Source organism: Oncorhynchus gorbuscha, linkage group LG22, assembly GCF_021184085.1.
Source record: "Oncorhynchus gorbuscha isolate QuinsamMale2020 ecotype Even-year linkage group LG22, OgorEven_v1.0, whole genome shotgun sequence".
NCBI lineage: Eukaryota > Metazoa > Chordata > Actinopteri > Salmoniformes > Salmonidae > Oncorhynchus > Oncorhynchus gorbuscha.
In genome coordinates this window covers 34,104,396-34,125,882 of record NC_060194.1, presented here as the reverse complement: position 1 = coordinate 34,125,882, position 21,487 = coordinate 34,104,396, and the positions used below count along the sequence as shown (strand labels likewise).

At 46.3% G+C, this 21,487-nt stretch overlaps 1 pseudogene; it reads left to right on the top strand.

Moving 5' to 3' along the window:
• Positions 1–30: 30 nt before the first annotated feature.
• The window catches only part of LOC124009426, a 34,749-nt pseudogene continuing 13,292 nt past the window's right edge, over positions 31–21,487 (top strand).

Genomic DNA, 21,487 nt, shown 5'->3' with positions numbered 1-21,487 from the left:
GTTCTGTTTTCTGTTTTAGCAGTTTCCCCGATGGAGTCAGACGAGGACCCACAGAACGCTCTTGGTAAAAAAAACGTGTAAACTCGTACATCGCCCTGGTCCGTACAATTGCCCTTATTTTAGCGCCCAAAAACGTAATACTTCCAGATCAATTGTAATGTCAATACCATTGTAAAGCACAATTTCTCCCCTTTCCAACATAATCAATTACATGACCTAAACGCTGCCCGTTCCGGCATAATTCAAGCAGGCAATGAGCCCCGTTGGGTCTTTTTAAAAATGGCGGATGGGGAAGCGAAACTAATGCGTGATGTTGAGAAGGAGAGATGTCGTGTGGGAAAATGGCTTTTTTTCACTCGATCTGTACAACTTATCACTGTATCGGCTCTAAAATGTAAATAAAACACTATAAAGAGTTTATATAATGTGTCATTACATACCTATTTGAAGGTTTGTGTCAAATTTTATCTGGTTTTTAGGGCGGTGCTAAAGTGATTTTAGAAGTAAACAGCGGCTTTGAGAATGATGACACAAAAAATGACTAGGTATCCCCCGTCACTGTCCAGTTCTTGTTTTTAAAGGATGATAGAAGTGCTACACCGGGTGGAGAGATTGTAAGACAGAACTAGTTACTTTATGCGTGCTGTATGTTACGACATGACACGTCAAGATGTAACGGATGGTCAGTTTAAAAACTTTTCTCCAATACTATAGAGGACCATGTCGATCAACGCTTGAAATGAAACGTAGTTCACACCCCAGATTTTGAAGTCAACACAGTCGCTACAGTCCCATTAGTTTTCTTTGTAGCCTCGTTTGAATGTTGCGGTTGCGCACATTTGTATGGATTGGGGTGAGTTTACGTTAGCTGGATAGCCAATGTTACCTAACTGACTAACTTTCTAGCCAACTATCTGTCAAACTAGAATGAGCTAGTTTAACTGAAAGTAAAATGCATTATTCTTGATAACTAAATAGTCTGGGGATTTTAAATGTTTTCAGTAACCTCAACCCCATATTGTTAATTATCCTCTTGCTCTTTTGCACCCCAGTATCCCTACTTGCACATCATCATCTGCACATCTATCACTCCAGTGTTAATGCTAAATTGTAATTATTTCGCCTCTATGGCCTATTTATTGCCTCCCCCCCCACTCTTCTACATTTGCACACACTGTACATATATTTTTCTATTGTGTTACTGACTGTACGTTTGTTTATATGTAACTCTGTTGTTTTTGTCGCACTGCTTTGCTTTATCTTGGCCAGGTCGCAGTTGTAAATGAGAACTTGTTCTCAACTTGCCTACCTGGTTAAATAAAGGTGAAAAGTGTATAGCTAGGCAACTTATTAGTGACTCTAGCTAATGTTGTGCTAACGTTACATTTAGAAACTAAGTTAACTACAGTTAGCTAGCCACACTACCAAATTATTTTTGTCTGAAAATAGTTGTTGCTCTACTCCAGTAGTGATATGTAACTTTTTTTTACAGCAGTTAGCTAACATCTTGGACAAGAAACCAAGAAATCTAACCAGCATAGCTAGCTAAGTGGCTAACCACCTGTCGTCACACTTTATTATAGCTAGCTAGCTAATGTAAGTGTAGATTTTGTGCAGAAAGCCAGGTTAAGTTGTTGGGAACATGAAAATGTATCCAAACAACAGTCAACCTTCGCTAGTGCTCATAAACATAGGTATCTTGGGAATTTAATTAAATTGACCCCAAACTTGCCTAGTTGATGACACTGAAATTGTCCCACAGGAACTGAATGAAGCCTTGGAAGGACACTCTGACAATGCAGAATGTTTCTGCCAACGAGCCTACGCCCACCTTCAACTGAAAAACTACAGCTGTAAGTTTCTTATGCTAACCCCCAACATCTTACCCAAACTTAACCCTAAAGTACTGCTATCAGTCAGACCCTAACCCCAATCCTCCTAGCATCTTCTTAAAGTATTGTTGATTACGGGCTTGTATATAAGCATTTCACTGTTGTATTCGGCGCATGTGACAAATAAAATTTGATTTGGTCGACAAGCTACTGCTCTAGCTTTTGATAAAATCCAACCTTTCTTTACTGATTTTCTGAAATTTGAATAATTTAATTAAAGTGATTGTCTTATGTTAGTTCTATATTTTTGTCTTTGCTTCAGAAACTTAAGATATGTTTCTCGTGTGTGTGTCTGTCTGTCTCTACAGGAGCTGTCAACAATGCCAAGAAATCCCAGCAGCTCAACCCCAGCCTTCTTCTTGCCTTCATGAGAATGGGGTAAGACTTGCCTAGTGTGTATGTGATGATGAAGGCATTCCATTGCCTTCATGAGAATAGGGTATGTGTGCAATTTGGCCCTAGCCCATGATAGCTGAGTTGACATGCATTTACTTTTGCAGCTTGTGTATTTTCTGGCAGGAATGTCTGTCTGACTTTATTTCTGTGACTGTGGGGGGGTTAAGTGCCTTGTACAACATCAGGAGATGGTACATGGGATCAGAGAGTAACCTCCCAGTGTCAATGCCACGTTCTGCTTACTTTCTTTATACGTACATAGAGACGCCACCAATTGTTGGTCATGGACATTTGGTTAAGTCATGGAGTAGGCATGATATTCCATCTGTTAAAATGTGCATGAACCCTGCCACTCCACATCCCCCTTAAATCATTATACATGTCAAACTTAAATTGGTGTCAGTTTTTCCCTGAGTTTCTATCTGTTACTGACAACAAGCCTGCCCCTGTCTCCCCCCCTTCAGAATGGCAGAGTACCACCTGAACCACTTTGAGGTGTCACATGCTGCCTTCACGAAGGGACACAGCCTGGATGGTGAGGCCTGCTGAGGGGACAAGTGGAGGGCACAGGGGCCTGGTTCCATTTCAGCACCTACACCCTTCCACTAACACCTTCCCCTAATCCCTAAATCTCAAATCGCCCCTTGCCCCTATCCTTAGACACGTCATGTACAGTACCAGTCAAACGTTTAGACACACCTATTCATTCAAGGGTTTTTCTTTATTTTTACTATTTTCTATATTGTATAATAATAGTGAATACATCAAAACTATGCAATAACACACATGGAATTTTGTAGTAACCAAAAAAGTGTTAAACAAATCAACATTTATTTTATATTTGAGATTCTTCAATGTAGCCACCCTTTGTCTTGATGACAGCTTTTCACACTCTTGGCATTCTCTCAACCAGCTTCATGAGGTGGTCACATGGAATGCATTCCAATTAACAAGTGTGCCTTGTTAAAAGTTAATTTGTGGAATTTCATTCTTCATGCGTTTGAGCCAATCAGTTGTGTCAAGGTAGGGGTGGTACACAGAAGATAGCCCTATTTTGTAAAAGTCCAAGTCTATATTATGGCAAGAACAGTTCAAATAAGCAAAGAGAAATAACAGTCCACCAATACTTTAAGACATGAAGGTCAGTCAATACAGAACATTTCAAGAACTTTGAAAGTTTCTTCAAGTGCAGTTGCCTAAAAACATCAAGCGCTATGAAATTGGCTATGAAGTTACCAGTTTTTGCAGCCCAAATAAATGCTTCACAGAGTTCAAGTAACAGACACATCTCAACATCAAATGTTCAGAGGAGACTGCGCGAATCAGGCCTTTTTGGTCCAATTGCTGCAAAGTAACGACTACTAAAGGACACCAGTAAGAAGAGACTTGCTTGGTCCAAGAAACACTAGCAATGGACATTAGACCGGTGGAAATCTGTCTAATGAAATTAGTCCAAATTTGATATTTCTGGTCCCAACCGCCGTGTCTTCGTGAGACGCAGAGTAGGTGAACAGATGATCTCTGCATGTGTGGTTCCCACTGTGAAGCATGGAGGAGGAGGTGTGGGGGTGCTTTGCTGGTAACTCTGTGATTTATTTAGAATTCAAGCCACACTTAACCGGAAATTTTAACCCAGAATTCTGCAGTGATATGCCATCCCATCTGTTTTGCGATTAGTGGGAGTATCATTTTGTTTTTTAACAGGACAATGAACCATAACACACCTACAAGCTGTGTAAGGGTTATTTGATCAAGAAGGAGAGTGATGGAGTGCTGCGTCAGATGACCTGGCCTCTGCAATCACCCGACCTCAACCCAATTGAGATGGTTTGGGATGAGTTGGACTGCAGAGTGAAGGAAAAGCAGCCAACAAGTGCTCAACATATGTGGGAACTTCTTCAAGACTGTTGCAAAAGCATTCCTAATGAAGCTGGTTGAGAGAATGCCAAGAGTGCAAAGATGTCAAGACAAAGGGTGGCTACTTTGAAGAATCTCAAATATAAAATATATTTTGTTTTGTTTAACACTTTTTTTGCTTACTACATTATTACATGTGTTATTTCATAGTTTTTTTTGTCTTCACTATTATTCTACAATGTAGAAAATATTTTTTTTTTAATCAAACTCTTGAATGAGTAGGTGTGTCCAAACTTTTGACTGGTGCTGTAGATCTAAAACCGTAAGATATTGTTGGTGTTAGAAATGTATAGTAACTTGGTATGTAGCGATTCACCGATACGCATCGGCCCCCGGTTCTAATGTTTAAGATTTAAGTGCATTGGTTTGAACCAATCCAGATTAAGTATGCATGGCTCAGAAATCCCATTCAAATATTACTCATTTCCGTTTCACAGTTTCTTTTATTCGGAAAATACCTTTTAACTGTTGACTGAACGGATGCGTCCTCCTTTAGTTTAGTAGCCTATCCAACTTTTATACATGTAACTGTGTATGACTGTCAGATAACAACTGTGTGAAAAGTGTGGGGAAAGAGCTGCTCAATGGGAGGTAGGCATATCCCTGTTCTAAAAGGATATTCATACATCTGGCACCTTCAGCATTCAGATGCTTGTAAAATGACTTTTGACAATGTCAAGTCATAGGTTGTCACTCAGCTAATGAAGCCTATGTATTTTGCTGGGTCCTTGTTAACAAATGTAGACAATTGTTTTTTACTGGAGTTGTATAGCCTACCAGAGAGGAAAGCAACTCGCATCCAATTGCTGATTGGGGTTTTCAATCATTCAGATTGAATTTAGAGTCACCATAAGAAATACTTTTGCCACTTTTGCTTTTAACAGTCAGTGTAATTGGTCATTTTTACACGAACAAGGTAATTTTATAAAAGACCAATCATTTCTCGTTAGGGAGAGCTCCTGTAAAATTACAAACAGTCTGAAACATTCACTTTCAAGACAGGTCAAATCCATAGCTGCTTTATGTTCATTGGCTAAATGCCAAGCTATTGACGTAGTACTAGTTTTTTCAGTCTGCAAAAATGACAAGTTAATCAGTGGGTGATGGTGGTTTCAGATTTTTAAAAGTTGGGGACAAAAGCATACATTTCCCCATTCCTAATCTGATAGTTGGGTGGTAGATGCTCAGTCTGCCCAATTGCTCAGATCTGGTGGCTACACACACCATTGACACAAACTAAAAAGTGTTTTTCCTGTATTGTATCGGAGACCATGCATATCGAATCATTCATGAAAGGAGAGCTGCACATCCCTAATAGTAACAGCTCTTGACCTCTGATAGGAATATTAACTGTATCGGATGCGCCTTCCATTCTGGTCAAATGTACAGAAGTGTAAGTGGCTGTGTGTAGATTCTGCCTGCAGTAGTTATGTTCCAACTGGGTGAGATAGTCTGAACACTGTGTTCTCCTTTCTGCTCCACAGGTTCAGATGACACTTTCCGAACATGGCTCAAACGCTGTGAGGAGATGATGGCGAGTAAGTAGGATCTGTTCTCTTAGCTCAACCACCATCTAAAGCCACAGCCTGTTTGGATCACCATTTTTCCCACCTTTATTTAACCAGGTAGGCAAGTTGAGAACAAGTTCTCATTTACAATTGCGACCTGGCCAAGATAAAGCAAAGCAGTTCGACGCATACAACAACACAGAGTTACACATGGAGTAAAACAAACATACAGTCAATAATACAGTAGAAAAATAAGTCTATATACAATGTGAGCAAATGAGGTGAGATAGCGGAGGTAAAGGCAAAAAAAAGGCCATGGTGGCGAAGTAGATACAATATAGCAAGTAAAACACTTTGCAGTGGAAGAATGTGCAAAGTAGAGATAGAAATAATGGGGTGCAAAATAGCTAAATAAATACAGTAGGGAAAGAGGTAGCTGTTTGGGATAAATTATAGATGGGCTATGTACAGGTGCAGTATTCTGTGAGCTGCTCTGACAGCTGGTGCTTAAAGCTAGTGAGGGAGATAAGTGTTTCCAATTTCAGAGATTTTTGTAGTTCGTTCCAGTCATTGGCAGCAGAGAACTGGAAGGAGAGGCGGCCAAAGGAAGAATTGGTTTTGGGGGTGACTAGAGAGATATACCTGCTGGAGTGCGTGCTGCAGGTGGGTGCTGCTATGGTGACCAGCGAGCTGAGATAAGGGGGGACTTTACCTAGTAGGGTCTTGTAGATGACATGGAGCCAGTGGGTTTGGCGACGAGTTTGAAGCGAGGGCCAGCCAACAAGAGCGTACAGGTCGCAGTGGTGGGTAGTTTATGGGGCTTTGGTGACAAAACGGATTGCACTGTGATAGACTGCATCCAATTTGTTGGGTAGGGTATTGGAGGCAATTTTGTAAATGACATCGCCGAAGTCCAGGATCGGTAGGATGGTCAGATTTACGAGGGTATGTTTGGCAGCATGAGTGAAGGATGCTTTGTTGATAAATAGGAAGCCAATTCTAGATTTAACTTTGGATTGGAGATGTTTGATGTGAGTCTGGAAGGAGAGTTTACAGTCTAACCAGACACCTAGGTATTTGTAGTTTTTCCACATATTCTAAGTCAGAGCCGTCCAGAGTAGTGATGTTGGACAGGCGGGCAGTACAGTGCATTTGTCTGGGGTGGTGGGTGGGGGAGAGGTGCCTTGCCTCAGATCAACCCCAGTAAACGTCCACACAGTCACACACACACACATCCATGGGGTGTTGGGCTCGCGTTCAAAACAGCCATGTGACCCCCTCCCATCATAACAGAATATACATATACACAGACACACACGGATAATACGTCTTCAAATAGATTAAAAACTACACATATTCAATACAGACACACACACCTCAGTCGTCTGTTGCCATGAGCTGGCCTTACCCTGTGAGTTACCTCCCGTCTCTTTCATGTGTATAGTGACAGTGCTTACCGCCAGTCCCCTTCTGTTTGACTCCCCCACTCACATCAAAACGTGGTGTGCACATGGCGATATCACTCACACACGCCTCCCTCTGCCTCCTCTCTCTCTAATGAAAGCAGTGAGTATTATAACAGACATAACTGGTAAATACATTGAGGTTTGAATAGGTGTAGATGGACTGGCAAACAAACTGCCTCTGCGATGTCAGGGAGGTGTGTGTCTGTGTCGCTTTCTTGCATGTGTTTGTGTGTTCCTCTGTTCGGTTAATGTATGGGTCATTTAAAACTGTTTGACTATAACATTCTGTTTTCTGTCTATTGCAGCGGCAAATCAGAACGGAAACGAGAATAAGGTGAGTGCTAACGGGTCTTCCTACAATTATTCTATCTATCTCTGTACCATGCCTGTATCTATGTAAGTATTGCACCATGCACTTTTAAAGGGCCACTATGGAAATAAGTAATTTTCTTTATTGTGCTATCCCTGGAAATGTTGCAATTTTTATTTATGTTATATTGTGTGTATTTCCAAACTGAAATAAATCAACCAATCAACAGTTTTTTCTGACATTCAGTTCCATTCTCCGCCTCATGGGGGCACTGTTGTTCCCATCTTTCCAAACCTTACTTATTCTGTTCTAATTGCTCGAGCGAGCACATCCAGTAAGCCCTGTCTCTTTCTCCCCTTTTTTGTTTGTTTAAACTTTCTCTCTTTTCCTGGGATGCCTGGATGCCACAGCAGACACCACACATCAAGTAAGTATACTTCATGGTTGTATTCCAAATATCCCCCTATTCTCTATAGTGCACTAATTTTCTAATACAATTGTATTTGTGACATGCACCGAATACAACAGGTGTCGACCTTAGTGAAATGCTTACTTAGAAGCCCTTAACCAACAATACAGTTTTAAGAAAAATACCCCCCCAAAAATATATAACAAATAATTAAAGAGCAGCAGTAAAATGGCAATAGCGAGGCTATATATAGGGTAGTGATGCACCGATATGACATTTTTGGCCGATATGCGATATTTTCCTTGCCAGAAAAACCCAATACTGATATTTTATATTTTAGGGGCCTTTTAAGCATTCTAGTACAGTTAAATAGTTAACACACAGGCACATGGATGCTGCGGTTGAAGGCACTGCATCTCAGTGTAAGAGGCGTCCCTACAGTCACCGGTTCGAATCAGGCTGTATCACACCCGGCCGTGATTGGGAGTCCCATAGGGCGGGGCACAATTAGCCCAGCATCGTCTGGGGTAGGCCGTTACTGTAAATAAGAATTTGTTCGTAACTGACTTGCCTAGTTAAATAAAGGTTACACACACTCACTCACACACACACCACATTGACCAAAAAGTTATTTTGTTGGCATTTATGCATGTCCCCATTTACCAGTAAAACATAATAATAACCTATTTCTTTCACTTACTTGCTGTGCTGTTTTGTTGCTCAGTCGTTTCATTCTCATCCAGGATTTCTATGGAACGACGTTTGGGTCTTTGCATGTTAAAAAAGATATGCGTCAAATAACACTTTGACGTGTCAAATGAGCTTGTTGACCAATCAGGACCTGAATACGACTGCACGTCTCATAATAATTGAACACATTCATACATTTTTTACGTAGTTATAACACATTGATTACACTAGCACTAGAATTTCACGATTCACCGAGACGAATGCTATGTTGCTGGTAAAGTTGTCTTGCACCTACAGTGCTGGTCATAAAAAAGCTGGATGGATGTAAACAATGTTCTTCCCCAAAAATATAGCAACACGACAATCTGCTAGGTGTCATTTTAGATGTTGTCATCTAAAATAACCCTAATTTAGAAGACCGTTCTTATTTGATTAATGGTGGTCGGAGCCATCTATGTGAAGCTAGCCTCAATAAGGATTAGCCACAATAGCGGTTAGCCTTCAAAATAAAAGTATGGCATAATTCTTTTGACGGTGCTGCTGTATCTTTTTTGACACGCAAAGACCCAAACAGCGTTCCATTGTATGTATGTCGTGAAGCTAACAGCAGTGACGCTATTACTGTGTAACTCTGGTAGGGAAACATCAGGAAAAATAGCGGACTTGGTAGTGTGTACCAGGGCTTGACGAGTCTGAAAAAGCCAACATCACCCATGACAGAGAACGGTTGATTGTGAAGGACAATGAATTCCATTATCTTGGCTTTAATGGATTTCGCATTTGAGTTGTCTCACTGAAATGCTCTTACTCTTTCAAATGACTGCTGGACTTGTTGACTGCTCGATCCACACAGCAGACATTGTGGGCCAGGTTAGGAATGCTATGTAGCGCAACATTTTACGTGGCGTCATTACGTCATGTACCTACGTTATAGGTATGCACGTCAGCTTTGACATCGGTATTGCACATCGGCGTTAAACTAGACATCGATAACGATGTTTGCGTTTTAAGCTAATATTGTCCGATTCCGATATCTTCCCTGATATATCGTGCATCCCTAATACAGGGGGTACCGGTTAGTTGAGGTATATGTACGTGTAGGTAGAGTTATTAAAGTGACTTTGCATAGATAATAACAGAGTAGCAGCAGCGTAAAGGGGGGGGGGGCAGGCAGGCAGGCAATGCAAATAGTCTGGGTAGCCATTTGATTACATGTTCAGGAGCCTTATGGCTTGGGGGTAGAAGCGGTTTAGAAGCCTCTTCGACCTAGACTTGGCACTCCGGTACAGCTTTCCGTGCGGTAGCAGAGGAAACAGTCAATGGTGGTTGGAGGCTTTGACATTTTTTAGGGCCTTCCTCTGACACTGCTTACTATAGAGGTCCTGGATGGCAGGAAACTTGGCCCCGGTGATGTACTGGGCCGTACGCACTGCCCTCTGTAGCGTTGGACGAGTAACCGGAAGGTTGCAAGTTCAAATCCCCGAGCTGACAAGGTATAAATCTGTCGTTCTGCCCCTGAACAGGGAGTTAACCCACTGTTCCTAGGCCGTCATTGAAAATAAGAATTTGTTCTTAACTGACTTGCCTAGTTAAATAAAGGTCAAATAAATTGTCGTGATCAGGCTGTTGTCATCAGCAAACGTAATGATGGTGTTGGGGATGTGTCTGGCCGTGCATTCATGAGTACAGGAGGGAGTACAGGAGGGGGGACTAAGCATGCACCCCTGAAGGGCCCCTGTGTTGAGGTGAGTGTGGAGGATGTGTTGTTACCTACTCTCACCACCTGGGGGCGGCCTGTCAGGAAGTCGTGGATCCAGTTGCAGAGAGAGGTGTTTGTTCCCAGGGTCCTTGGCTTAGTGATGAGCTTTGAGGGCACTATGGTGTTGACACTGACCTTAACACCTGAAAGCTATTCATTGAATAGCCATAATGAATAGGTGTTCCTTTTGTCTAGGTGTGAAAGGTCAGTGTGGAGTGCAATAGAGATTGCATCATCTGTGGATCTGTTGGGTCAGTATGAAAATTGAAGTGGGTCTAGGGTTTCTGGGATTATGGTGTTGATGTGAGATATGACCAGCCATTCAAAGCACAAATTGCATAAATTGCAATGTCCGTACTGAGAAGCCTAAGACAGTGCTACAGAGAGACAGGACGGACAGCTGATCGTTCTCGCAGTGGCAGACCAAGTGTATCAACACCTGCTCAGGATCGGTACATCTGAACATCACACCTGCGGGACAGGTACAGGATGGCAACAACTGCCTGAGTTACACCAGGAACACACAGTCCCTCCATCAGTGCTCAGACTGTCCACAATAGGCTGAGAGAGGCTGGACTGAGGGCTTGTAGGCTTGTTGTCTGGTGAGGACCTGCCTTACATCACCAGCAACAACGTCACCTATGGGCACAAACCCACCGTCGTTGAACCAGACAGGACTGGTAAAAAGTTATCTTTACTGACGAGTCGCGGTTTTGTCTCACCAGGGGTGATGGTTGGATTTGTGTTTATCGTCGAAGGAAGGAGCGTTACATCGAGGCCTGTACTCTGGAGCAGGATCGATTTGGAGGTGGAGGGTCCGTCATGGTCTGGGGCGGTGTGTCACAGCATCATCGAACTGAGCTTGTTGTCATTGCAGGCAATCTCAAAAATGTGCATTACAGGGAAGACATCCTCCTCCCTCATGTGGTACCCTTCCTGCCGGCTCATTCTGACATGACCCTCCAGCATGACAATGCCACCAGCCATACTGCTCGTTCTGTGTGTGATTTTCTGCAAGACAGGAATGTCAGTGTTCTGCCATGGCCAGCGAAGAGCCTGGTTCTCACGTCTTGGACCTGTTAGATTGGAGGGTGAGGGCTAGGGCCCCCCCCAGAAATGTCTGGGATCTTGCAGGTGCCTTGGTGGAAGAGTGGTGTAACATACAGCAGGATCTTGCATATCTGGTGCTGTCCATGAGGAGGAGATGCACTGCAGTACTCAGTATCTGGTGTGGCCACCAGCTGCATTGACTGTTTACCACCCCCCCTTTGTTCAGGGACACATTATTTCATTTCTGTTAGTCACATGTCTGTGGAACTTGGTCAGTTTATGTCTCAGTTGTTGAATCTTTTTATGTTCATCAAATATTTACATATGTTAAGTTTGCTGAAAATAAACGCAGTTGACAGTGGGAGGACGTTTCTTTTTTTGAGTTTATATACACGCACACACACATCAGTGTAAGGGGCTCTTGAGGAGAGAAGTACAGTTCCAAGCTGCCAGAGTATTAGCCCTGTATAGTTGCTGAGGAGGAAGCTGTCCCTAGCATGTCTTTATTTCTCATCTTATTGACGTTAAAATGAGTCTGTTTGCGGCGGTGGTGTAGATAACATTGAATCAATTCGAAGTATGGGCATAGTGTTGTATCTGTGCTGTAAATGAATGATTTGGGTTTAAATTAGATGGAGATGAGGAGTAATGGATGTTCTGGATCTGAAATGAAAGATTTCAGGGGAGTCATTCGCCCAGAGGCTGAGTAGGGCTCGTGTGCGTACACAGCTGTACAGCAGTAAAATAGGGGGTTGTTGTGTCCCCTGAGGTCCCGTTACAGTAGAGCAGCGCTCCCTCTGAAACACACAGAGAGGGGCCTGATTCCAATTCCACATCTCGCACCCCTCCCTTCTCTCTGCCCTTGCCCACTCTCTCTTTCTGTGGTTGTAAGAACAGTAGGGGAGGTGTTATTATGGGTAATAAGATGGCTAGGGGCTTTTCCTCCAGAGGCACTGCTATGGGCACATGTTCCTTCATACATACACGCTCACTCACTCCCCCAGCTAGGCCCTCAGGGGTGCCTGTAAACTCAGGGAGGGTGAACTGTTCCTAGATATAAGTCTAAATCTACAATCCAAGAAAGAAAGCCCAACTGATTTCAGACCAGCACTAAACCCCTTAGGGTGAATTTGACGAAAAGGTCCTCGACCCCCACCCCACTATAAAAAGAGGTGTGTGTTTTATAATTGTGTGTATATCTCCCTTTAGTTGTCGGCTGTGGTGAAGCTTCCTTCAGGGGAGGACTTCAGCTTGAACATGAAGCTGCTGCATTCCATTGTCCCCCAACACAGCACCTTCAAGGTCCTCTCCACAAAGGTAACACACACGTCAAACCTCTCAGCCTATCAGAACTCTACCATTTGCCTCAAAAAGGGCATAACATTGCAGCGCTCAGTCTTTGTGATTTAACACACGGCAGGTTACCAGAGAATAACCACACTGAAATGTGGTAATTAACCATACGTAGAACAGAGAGTTCTCTTTAATGACCTGACTGTGTCAACACACACCAGAGAGCTTCCCTGTGAGGATTTTATTTTTATTTTACCTTTATTTAACCAGGCAAGTCAGTTAAGAACATATTCTTATTTTCAATGACGGCCTGGGAACAGTGGGTTAACTGCCTGTTCAGGGGCAGAACGACAGATTTGTACCTTGTCAGCTCAGGGGTTTGAACTCGCAACCTTCCGGTTACTAGTCCAACACTCTAACCACTAGGCTACACTGCCGCCCTGATTAACAAGCTGTCACGCCTTGGTCTTAGTATTTTGTGTTTTCGTTTATTATTTGATCAGGCCAGGGTGTGACATGGGTTTATGTTGTTGTATTTCGTATTGGGGTTTTTGTATTATTGGGATTGCGGCTGAGTAGGGGTGTTGTATGGGCTTGGCTGCCTGAGGCGGTTCTCAATCAGTCAGGTGATTCTCGTTGTCTCTGATTGGGAACCGTATTTAGGTAGCCTGGTTTCGCTTTGTATTTCGTGGGTGATTGTTCCTGTCTCTGTGTAGTTTCACCAGATAGGCTGTAATTAGGGTTCACGTTCCGTTTGTTGTTTTGTATTTTGTATAGTTATTTCATGTGTCACTTTTACATTAAAGTCATGAGTAACCACTACGCTGCAGTTCGGTCCGACTCTCATTCTACAAACAAAGAACGACGTTACAGAATCACCCACCACACTCGGACCGAGCAGCTTGTTAACAGGCAGCGACAGCTTGAACAGCGAAGGGAGGACGTTATGGACAGCAGAGGCATGGAGTATACGACGTGGAAAGAAATCGACAGGTGGGCGGCCGACCCAGAGAGAGTGCAGGAGCCCGCCTGGGATTCGCTGAAACAGTGCGAAGAGGGCTATAGGCGAATGGAGTCAAAAAAAAGACACGTCGGCTAAAGCGGAGAGGTGCTGGTATAAACAGGCAGCGAAAGCTGGAGCAGCAAAAGGTGGATGAATTATTCGGAGAATGGACATGGGAAGATGTGTTGGATGGTAAAGGTTGTTACACTTGGGAGGAGATACTGGCCGGAAGAGATCGCCTCCCATGGGAACAGGTGGAGGCACTAAGGAGAGCAGAGGCAGCCGGAGATAGGAGCCGACGATACGAGGGAACACGGTTGGCAAGGAAGCCCGAAAAGCAGCCCCAAAAAAAATATTGGGGGGGCTTAATGGGAGTATGGCTATGCCAGGTAAGAGACCTGCGCAAACTCCCTGTGCTTACCAGTGGGCTAGAGAGACCGGGCAGACACCGTGTTATGCTATGGAGCGCACAGTGTTTCCAGTGCGGGTGCATAGCCCGGTGCGGTTCATACCAGCCCTTCGTATTGGCCGGGCTAGAGTGGGCATCGAGCCAGGTAAGCTTGGGCAGGCTCATTGCTCAAGAGCTCCAGTGCGCCTGCACGGTCCGGTCTATCCAGAGCCACCTCCACACACCAGTCCTCCGGTAGCAGCTCCCCGCACCAGGCTTCCTGTGCGTGTCCTCAATCCTGTAGCACCAGTTCCAGCACCATGCACCAGGCCTTCTGTGCGCCTCGCCTGTTCAGCACAGCCAGAGCCTTCCTTCCCTCCTGCGCTACTGGAGTCTCCCGCCTGTTCAGTGCTATCAGAGCCTTCCTTCTCTACAGCGCTGCCGGAGCCTCCTGCCTGTTCGAAGCAGCCTGAGCTGTCAGTCTGCATGAAGCAGCCAGAGCTGCCAGTCTTCCAAGGAGCTGCTAGTCTGCAAGGTGCTGCCAGCCTGCATGGAGCAGTCAGAGCTGTCAGCCTGCATGGAGCAGTCAGAGCTGTCAACCTGCATGGAGCAGTCAGAGCTGTCAGTCTGTATGAAGCAGCCAGAGCTGTCAGTCTGCATGAAGCAGCCAGAGCTGTCAGTCTGCAAGGTGCTGCCAGCCTGCGTGGAGCAGCCAGAGCTGTCAGTCTGCATGAAGCAGCCAGAGCTGTCAGTCTGCATGAAGCAGCCAGAGCTGTCAGTCAGCCATGATCTTCTAGATCCGCCAGTCAGCCATGATCTTCTAGATCTGCCAGACAACCAGTCTCTTCCAGATCTGCCAGTCAACCAGTCTCTTCCAGATCTGCCAGTCAACCAGTCTCTTCCAGATCTGCCAGTCAACCAGTCTCTTCCAGATCTGCCAGTCAACCAGAATCTTCCAGATCTGCTAGTCAACCTGAATCTTCCAGATCCGCCAGCCAGCCAGGATCTACCGGAGCCTACTACCTGCCTGAGCTTCATCTCAGTACTGGGCTTCCTCTCAGTACTGGGCTTCCCCTCAGTTCCGGGCTGCCCCTCAGCCCCGAGCTGCCCCTTAGCCCCGAGCTGCCCCTTAGCCCCGAGCTGCCCCTCAGTCCCGAGCTGCCCCTCAGTCCCGAGTTGTCCCACAGTCCCGAGCTGCTCCTCAGTCCCGAGTTGTCCCACAGTCCCGAGCTGCTCCTCAGTTCTGTGGGGTTCTGGGCGAGGACTATTAGGCCATGGTCGGCGGCGAGGGTGGATTATCCCAGGACGCGAAGGGGAGGAACTAGGACATTAATAGAGTGGGGTCCACGTCCCGAGCCGGAACCGCCACCATGGACAGACGCCCACCCGGACCCTCCCTATGGTTATTGAGGTGCGTCCGGGAGTCCGCACCTTAGGGAGGGGGTTCGGTCACGCCTTGGTCATAGTATTTTGTGTTTTCGTTTATTATTTGGTCAGGCCAGGGTGTGACATGGGTTTATGTTGTTGTATTTCGTATTGGGGTTTTTGTATTATTGGGATTGCGGCTGAGTAGGGGTGTTGTATGGGCTTGTCTGCCTGAGGCGGTTCTCAATCAGTCAGCTGATTCTCGTTGTCTCTGATTGGGAACCGTATTTAGGTAGCCTGGTTTCGCTTTGTATTTCGTGGGTGATTGTTCCTGTCTCTGTGTAGTTTCACCAGATAGGCTGTAATTAGGTTTCACGTTCCGTTTCTTGTTTTGTATTTTGTATAGTTATTTCATGTGTCACTTTTCCATTAAAGTCACGAGTAACCACTACGCTGCAGTTCGGTCCGACTCTCATTCTACAAACGAAGAACGACGTTACACAAGCTCTGAAGTTGTTGGTAATTATGGACATTAATGACTGGGAAGGACACTTGTTAGTGTACACTAATATGTGTGTATATAGTGTAGACCAGGGGTCTAACATTTTTACATTTGAGTAATTTGGCAGAAACTCTTATCCACAGCAATTTACAGGAGCAATTAGTGTTAAGTGCTTTTGCTCAAGGGCCCATTGACAGATTTTTCACTTAGTCAGCTCTTAATGCTAGACTACCTGCTGTCAACCCCTGTTCCTAGTACCACCCTGTAGGTTTTTCACTTAGTCAGCTCTTAATGCTAGACTACCTGCTGCCAACCCCTGTTCCTAGTACCACCCTGTAGGTTTTTCACTTAGTCAGCTCTTAATGCTAGACTACCTGCTGCCAACCCCTGTTCCTAGTACCACCCTGTAGGTTTTTCACTTAGTCAGCTCTTAATGCTAGACTACCTGCTGCCAACCCCTGTTCCTAGTACCACCCTGTAGGTTTTTCACTTAGTCAGCTCTTAATGCTAGACTACCTGCTGCCAACCCCTGTTCCTAGTACCGCCCTGTAGGTTTTTCTCCAACCATAATCTAGCGCACCCAATTCTATTAGCTGGTTGATAAGCTGAACCAGGTTAGTCACAACTGGGGTTGGAGCGAAAACCTACAGGAGGGAAGCTCTCCAGGAACCGGGTTGGAGAGCCCTGGTGTAGTCTAATGAGGGTGTAGGCATCTCTCCATGGCTCTCAGGTGTTTCTGCTGTATTCTGTTGAACTGTCCTTCTGAATGTCAAAATGGAATATAGATATATTGTATCGACGACAAATGGCACGCTTGAAAAGGTTTCAATGAGTGTATGACTAGCTTGAAACGGATCCAATGAGTTTGTGAGAATTTCATCCTGTGTTTGTGTGTGTACATGTCTAAAAGGGTTTGGGTGAGAGGGAGGGAGAGAGCCAACCCATCGAGTGTGCTTTGGGAATCTGTGGATAGGTGTAGGCTGTCGGGGCTTGCTCAGGGCATGACATGGTGCTCAGTCTGCTAACGAGATAGTGGGACATGCCACACACACAGCACAACGGGGAGGGAGGATGACAGAGCGTGAAGGGGGAGATAATTTGGAGGACAGATAGACATGCAGCCTCATAGCTCAGCAGAGAGGGGAAAAGATGGAGGGACAGAAAGAAGAAATGGATTAGAAAGTGGGGTAGAGAAGTGTCAAGTTATTCCTGAGTTCCTGCCAGCCAATGCCAAAACTAGTTTCCCCCCTAGAGAGAGGATGTAGCACCTCTTTCCTCCCCACAAACACTCACTCACAGTTCACCATGGCGACAGCAGACACAGAGGTGCACGTGTGTTGAGGCCCAAGAGGGGTGGGGGGGGGGAGTGGAAAGGGGTGGGGGGAGGGGGTGAAGAAGAGGAGAGGGGGTGGGGTGGGGGAGAGAAAGACACAGTGGTGGGGAGAGAAAGACACAGGGGTGGGGGAGAGAAAGACACAGGGTTGGGGGAGAGAAAGACACAGGGTTGGGGGGAGAAAGACACAGGGGTGGGGGAGGAAAGACACAGTGGTGGGGGAGAGAAAGACACAGTGGTGGGGGGAGAGAAAGACACAGGGGTGGGGGAGAGAAAGACACAGTGGTGGGGGAGAGAAAGACACAGGGGTGGGGGAGAGAAAGACACAGGGTTGGGGGAGAGAAAGACACAGGGTTGGGGGAGAGAAAGACACAGGGGTGGGGGAGAGAAAGACACAGGGTTGGGGGAGAGAAAGACACAGGGTTGGGGGAGAGAAAGACACAGGGTTGGGGGAGAGAAAGACACAGGGTTGGGGGAGAGAAAGACACAGGGGTGGGGGAGAGAAAGACACAGGGTTGGGGGAGAGAAAGACACAGGGGTGGGGGAGAGAAAGACACAGGGTTGGGGGAGAGAAAGACACAGGGTTGGGGGAGAGAAAGACAGAGGATTGGGGGAGAGAAAGACACAGGGGTGGGGGAGAGAAAGACACAGGGTTGGGGGGAGAAAGACACAGGGGTGGGGGAGAGAGACACAGGGTTGGGGGAGAGAAAGACACAGGGGTGGGGGAGAGAAAGACACAGGGGTGGGGGAGAGAAAGACACAGGGTTGGGGGAGAGAAAGACACAGGGTTGGGGGAGAGAAAGATACAGGGTTGGGGGAGAGAAAGACACAGGGGTGGGGGAGAGAAAGACACAGGGGTGGGGGAGAGAAAGACACAGGGGTGGGGGAGGAAAGACACAGGGGTGGGGGGAGAGAAAGACACAGGGGTGGGGGAGAGAAAGACACAGGGGTGGGGGAGAGAAAGACACAGGGGTGGGGGAGAGAAAGACACAGGGGTGGGGGAGAGAAAGACACAGGGGTGGGGGGAGAAAGACACAGGGGTGGGGGAGAGAAAGACACAGGGGTGGGGGAGAGAAAGACACAGGGGTGGGGGAGAGAAAGACACGGGGGTGGGGGAGAGAAAGACACAGGGGTGGGTGAGGAGAGGGGTGGGGGAGAGAAAGACACAGGGGTGGGGGAGAGAAAGACACAGGGGTGGGGGAGAGAAAGACACAGGGGTGGGGGAGAGAAAGACACAGGGGTGGGGGAGAGAAAGACACAGGGGTGGGGAGAGAGAGACACAGGGGTGGGGGAGAGAGAGACACAGGGGTGGGGGAGAGAAAGACACAGGGTTAAGGGTAGAAGTCGACCGATTAATCAGAATGGCCGATTTAATTAGGGCCGATTTTCAAGTTTTCATAACAATCGGAAATCGGTATTTTTGGACGCAGATTTTGCCCGATTTAACTAGTCCTTTAACTGGGCAGGTCCTTTAACTAGGCAAGTCCTTTAACTAGGCAAGTCCTTTAACTGGGCAGGTCCTTTAACTAGGCAAGTCCTTTAACTAGGCAAGTCCTTTAACTGGGCAGGTCCTTTAACTAGGCAAGTCCTTTAACTGGGCAGGTCCTTTAACTGGGCAGGTCCTTTAACTGGGCAGGTCCTTTAACTAGGCAAGTCCTTTAACTAGGCAAGTCCTTTAACTGGGCAAGTCCTTTAACTGGGCAAGTCCTTTAACTGGGCAAGTCCTTTAACTGGGCAAGTCCTTTAACTGGGCAGGTCCTTTAACTGGGCAGGTCCTTTAACTAGGCAAGTTAAACACACACACACAGGGAGAGAGAGACACACACCCGCACACACAGGGACACACACACACAGGGACACACACACACAGGGAGACGGAGACACACAGGGAGACACACGCACACAGGGACACACGCACACAGGGACACACACATACAGGGACACACACACACAGGGACACACAGGAACACACACACACACGGAGACACACATGGGGACACACACACCCACAGGGAGACTGAGACACACACAGACACACACACACAGGTAGACGGAGACACACACAGGGAGAGACACACACAGGGAGACGGATACATAGGGAGACACACACACACAGGGAGACACACACAGGGGGACACACACACACGGACGCAGGGAGAGACGCGCACACAGGGACACACACACACAGGGACACACGCACACAGGGAGACACACACACAACACAGGGAGACACACAGGGAGACACACACACAACACAGGGAGACACACACACACAACACAGGGACACACACACACACACAGGGACACACACACACATGGACGCAGGGAGAGACACGCACACAGGGAGACACACACACAACACAGGGAGAAACACATCAGTTGATGGGTGCATTCCTTTCCGCTAGGCACACCTAGAGACTGGCTGATTTCTGAACAGGTGAATTGTGTGCGTTGTGTGAAAAAGAGAGCGAGAGAGTGTGTGCTGAGATTATTTGATGCTTGTCTGACTTAATTTGAGTAGATCCGTATTCTGGTATGACAAGGAAGAAGTACAGAAAAACAGACCTCCCTTTTATCCCTAACCTGTCTCCAACTAACTTCTCTTCAGTCCCATGGCTGTGCAGAAGTCCGACTAGCTGCAGGGCTCACTGTTTATCGGGGTGCATTGGGTTCCTTTCACTCCAAATGTTTGTTTACTTTCCCTGACGCACAGTTCAGACACTGAATTAATAACGAGTCGAACTGAATAGAAATTAAGAACGGGCTGGCATGATTGATGTACCAATTGGTTTCATACAGTCGCTCTCAACACTGCAGCAGACTTCTTTGGTTGGTTTTGGTTCGAATTCTGGCGTAACAGCGACCTTTCAGAGATGTTCTCCACCTGCGATCTGGAGCCATGATTGTGCTTCCGTTGTGATTGTGGTCGAGAGGAAACCCTTTTTTTGCATGAAATTAACATGCATTACCATTTCTTCCGACAGTGGAAGAACTTCTATGGATCGCTGCATGAAAGAAGGCAAGCGGCACAGTGGTCTAGGGCACTGCATCGCAGTCCTAGCTGTTCCACTAGAGATTCTGGGTTCGAGTCCAGGCTCTGTCTCAACTGGCCCCGACCGGGAGACCCATGGGGCAGTGCGCAATTGGCCCAGTGTCGTCCGGGTTAGGGGAGGGTTTGGCCGGTATGGATGTCCTTGTCCCATCGTGCACTAGCGACTCCTGTGGCAGGCCGGGAGCAGTGCACACTGACACGGTCGCCAGGTTTATGGTGTTTCCTCCAACACATTGGTGCGGCTGGCTTCCGGGTTAAGTGGGCATTGTGTCAAGAAGCTGTGCAGCTTGGTTGGATTGTGTTTCGGAGGACGCACGGCTCTCAACCTTCGCCTCTCCAGAGTCCATACGGGAGTTGCAGTGATGAGACGAGACTGTCTACCAATTGGATACCACGAAAAGGGGGTAAAAAAAAGTCTAATAAAATGAAGGAATGCTTAAACAGCACCACTCCGAAAGAGCATCAGAGGCTGCCGAACTATCGTCAAATGACAGGCGAAGGGTACTATATTGTTTCAGACGGCAATCTATCCAAATCAAATGTATTTATAAAGCCCTTCGTACATCAGCTGATACCTCAAAGTGCTGTACAGAAACCCAGCCTAAAACCCCAAACAGCAAGCAATGCAGGTGTAGAAGCACGGTGGCTAGGAAAAACTCCCTAGAAAGGCCAAAACCTAGGAAGTCAGAGGTCGGGGCCCGAGACACACTCTGTGCACTCTAACCACTCTTTGAAAAAGAATGTGACGTAGTTCTGTGCTGCGGTAGGGCGCTGTTTGAACTAGGGCTTAGAAGGGAAGATAGACACACACATGCTCAGAAATTACACTTAACACTATTGAGCTGTCTTCACAGAATCTTCCCGAAGTTGTCCTGTAAATGTGTGCGTTATGAGTGTCTCACATCTGTCAGTTCTGACCACCTCCCTCATCGGCTATGACAGACATTTTAGCGCGCTGGGTTGTCACGATAGCACAGCCAGTTACACACCAGAGTGTTTGATCAGAATGGAAGGGTAAACACACACACACTCCAAACTCATCTCGTCTTTGTGAATAGATAACATACAACCTCCCTCCCTGTAATTTCCATGCTTGTCAGCCTCCCTAACCAGAATGTTTTTATTTGATAAGTTGCTTTTTAAATTCTTCTCTA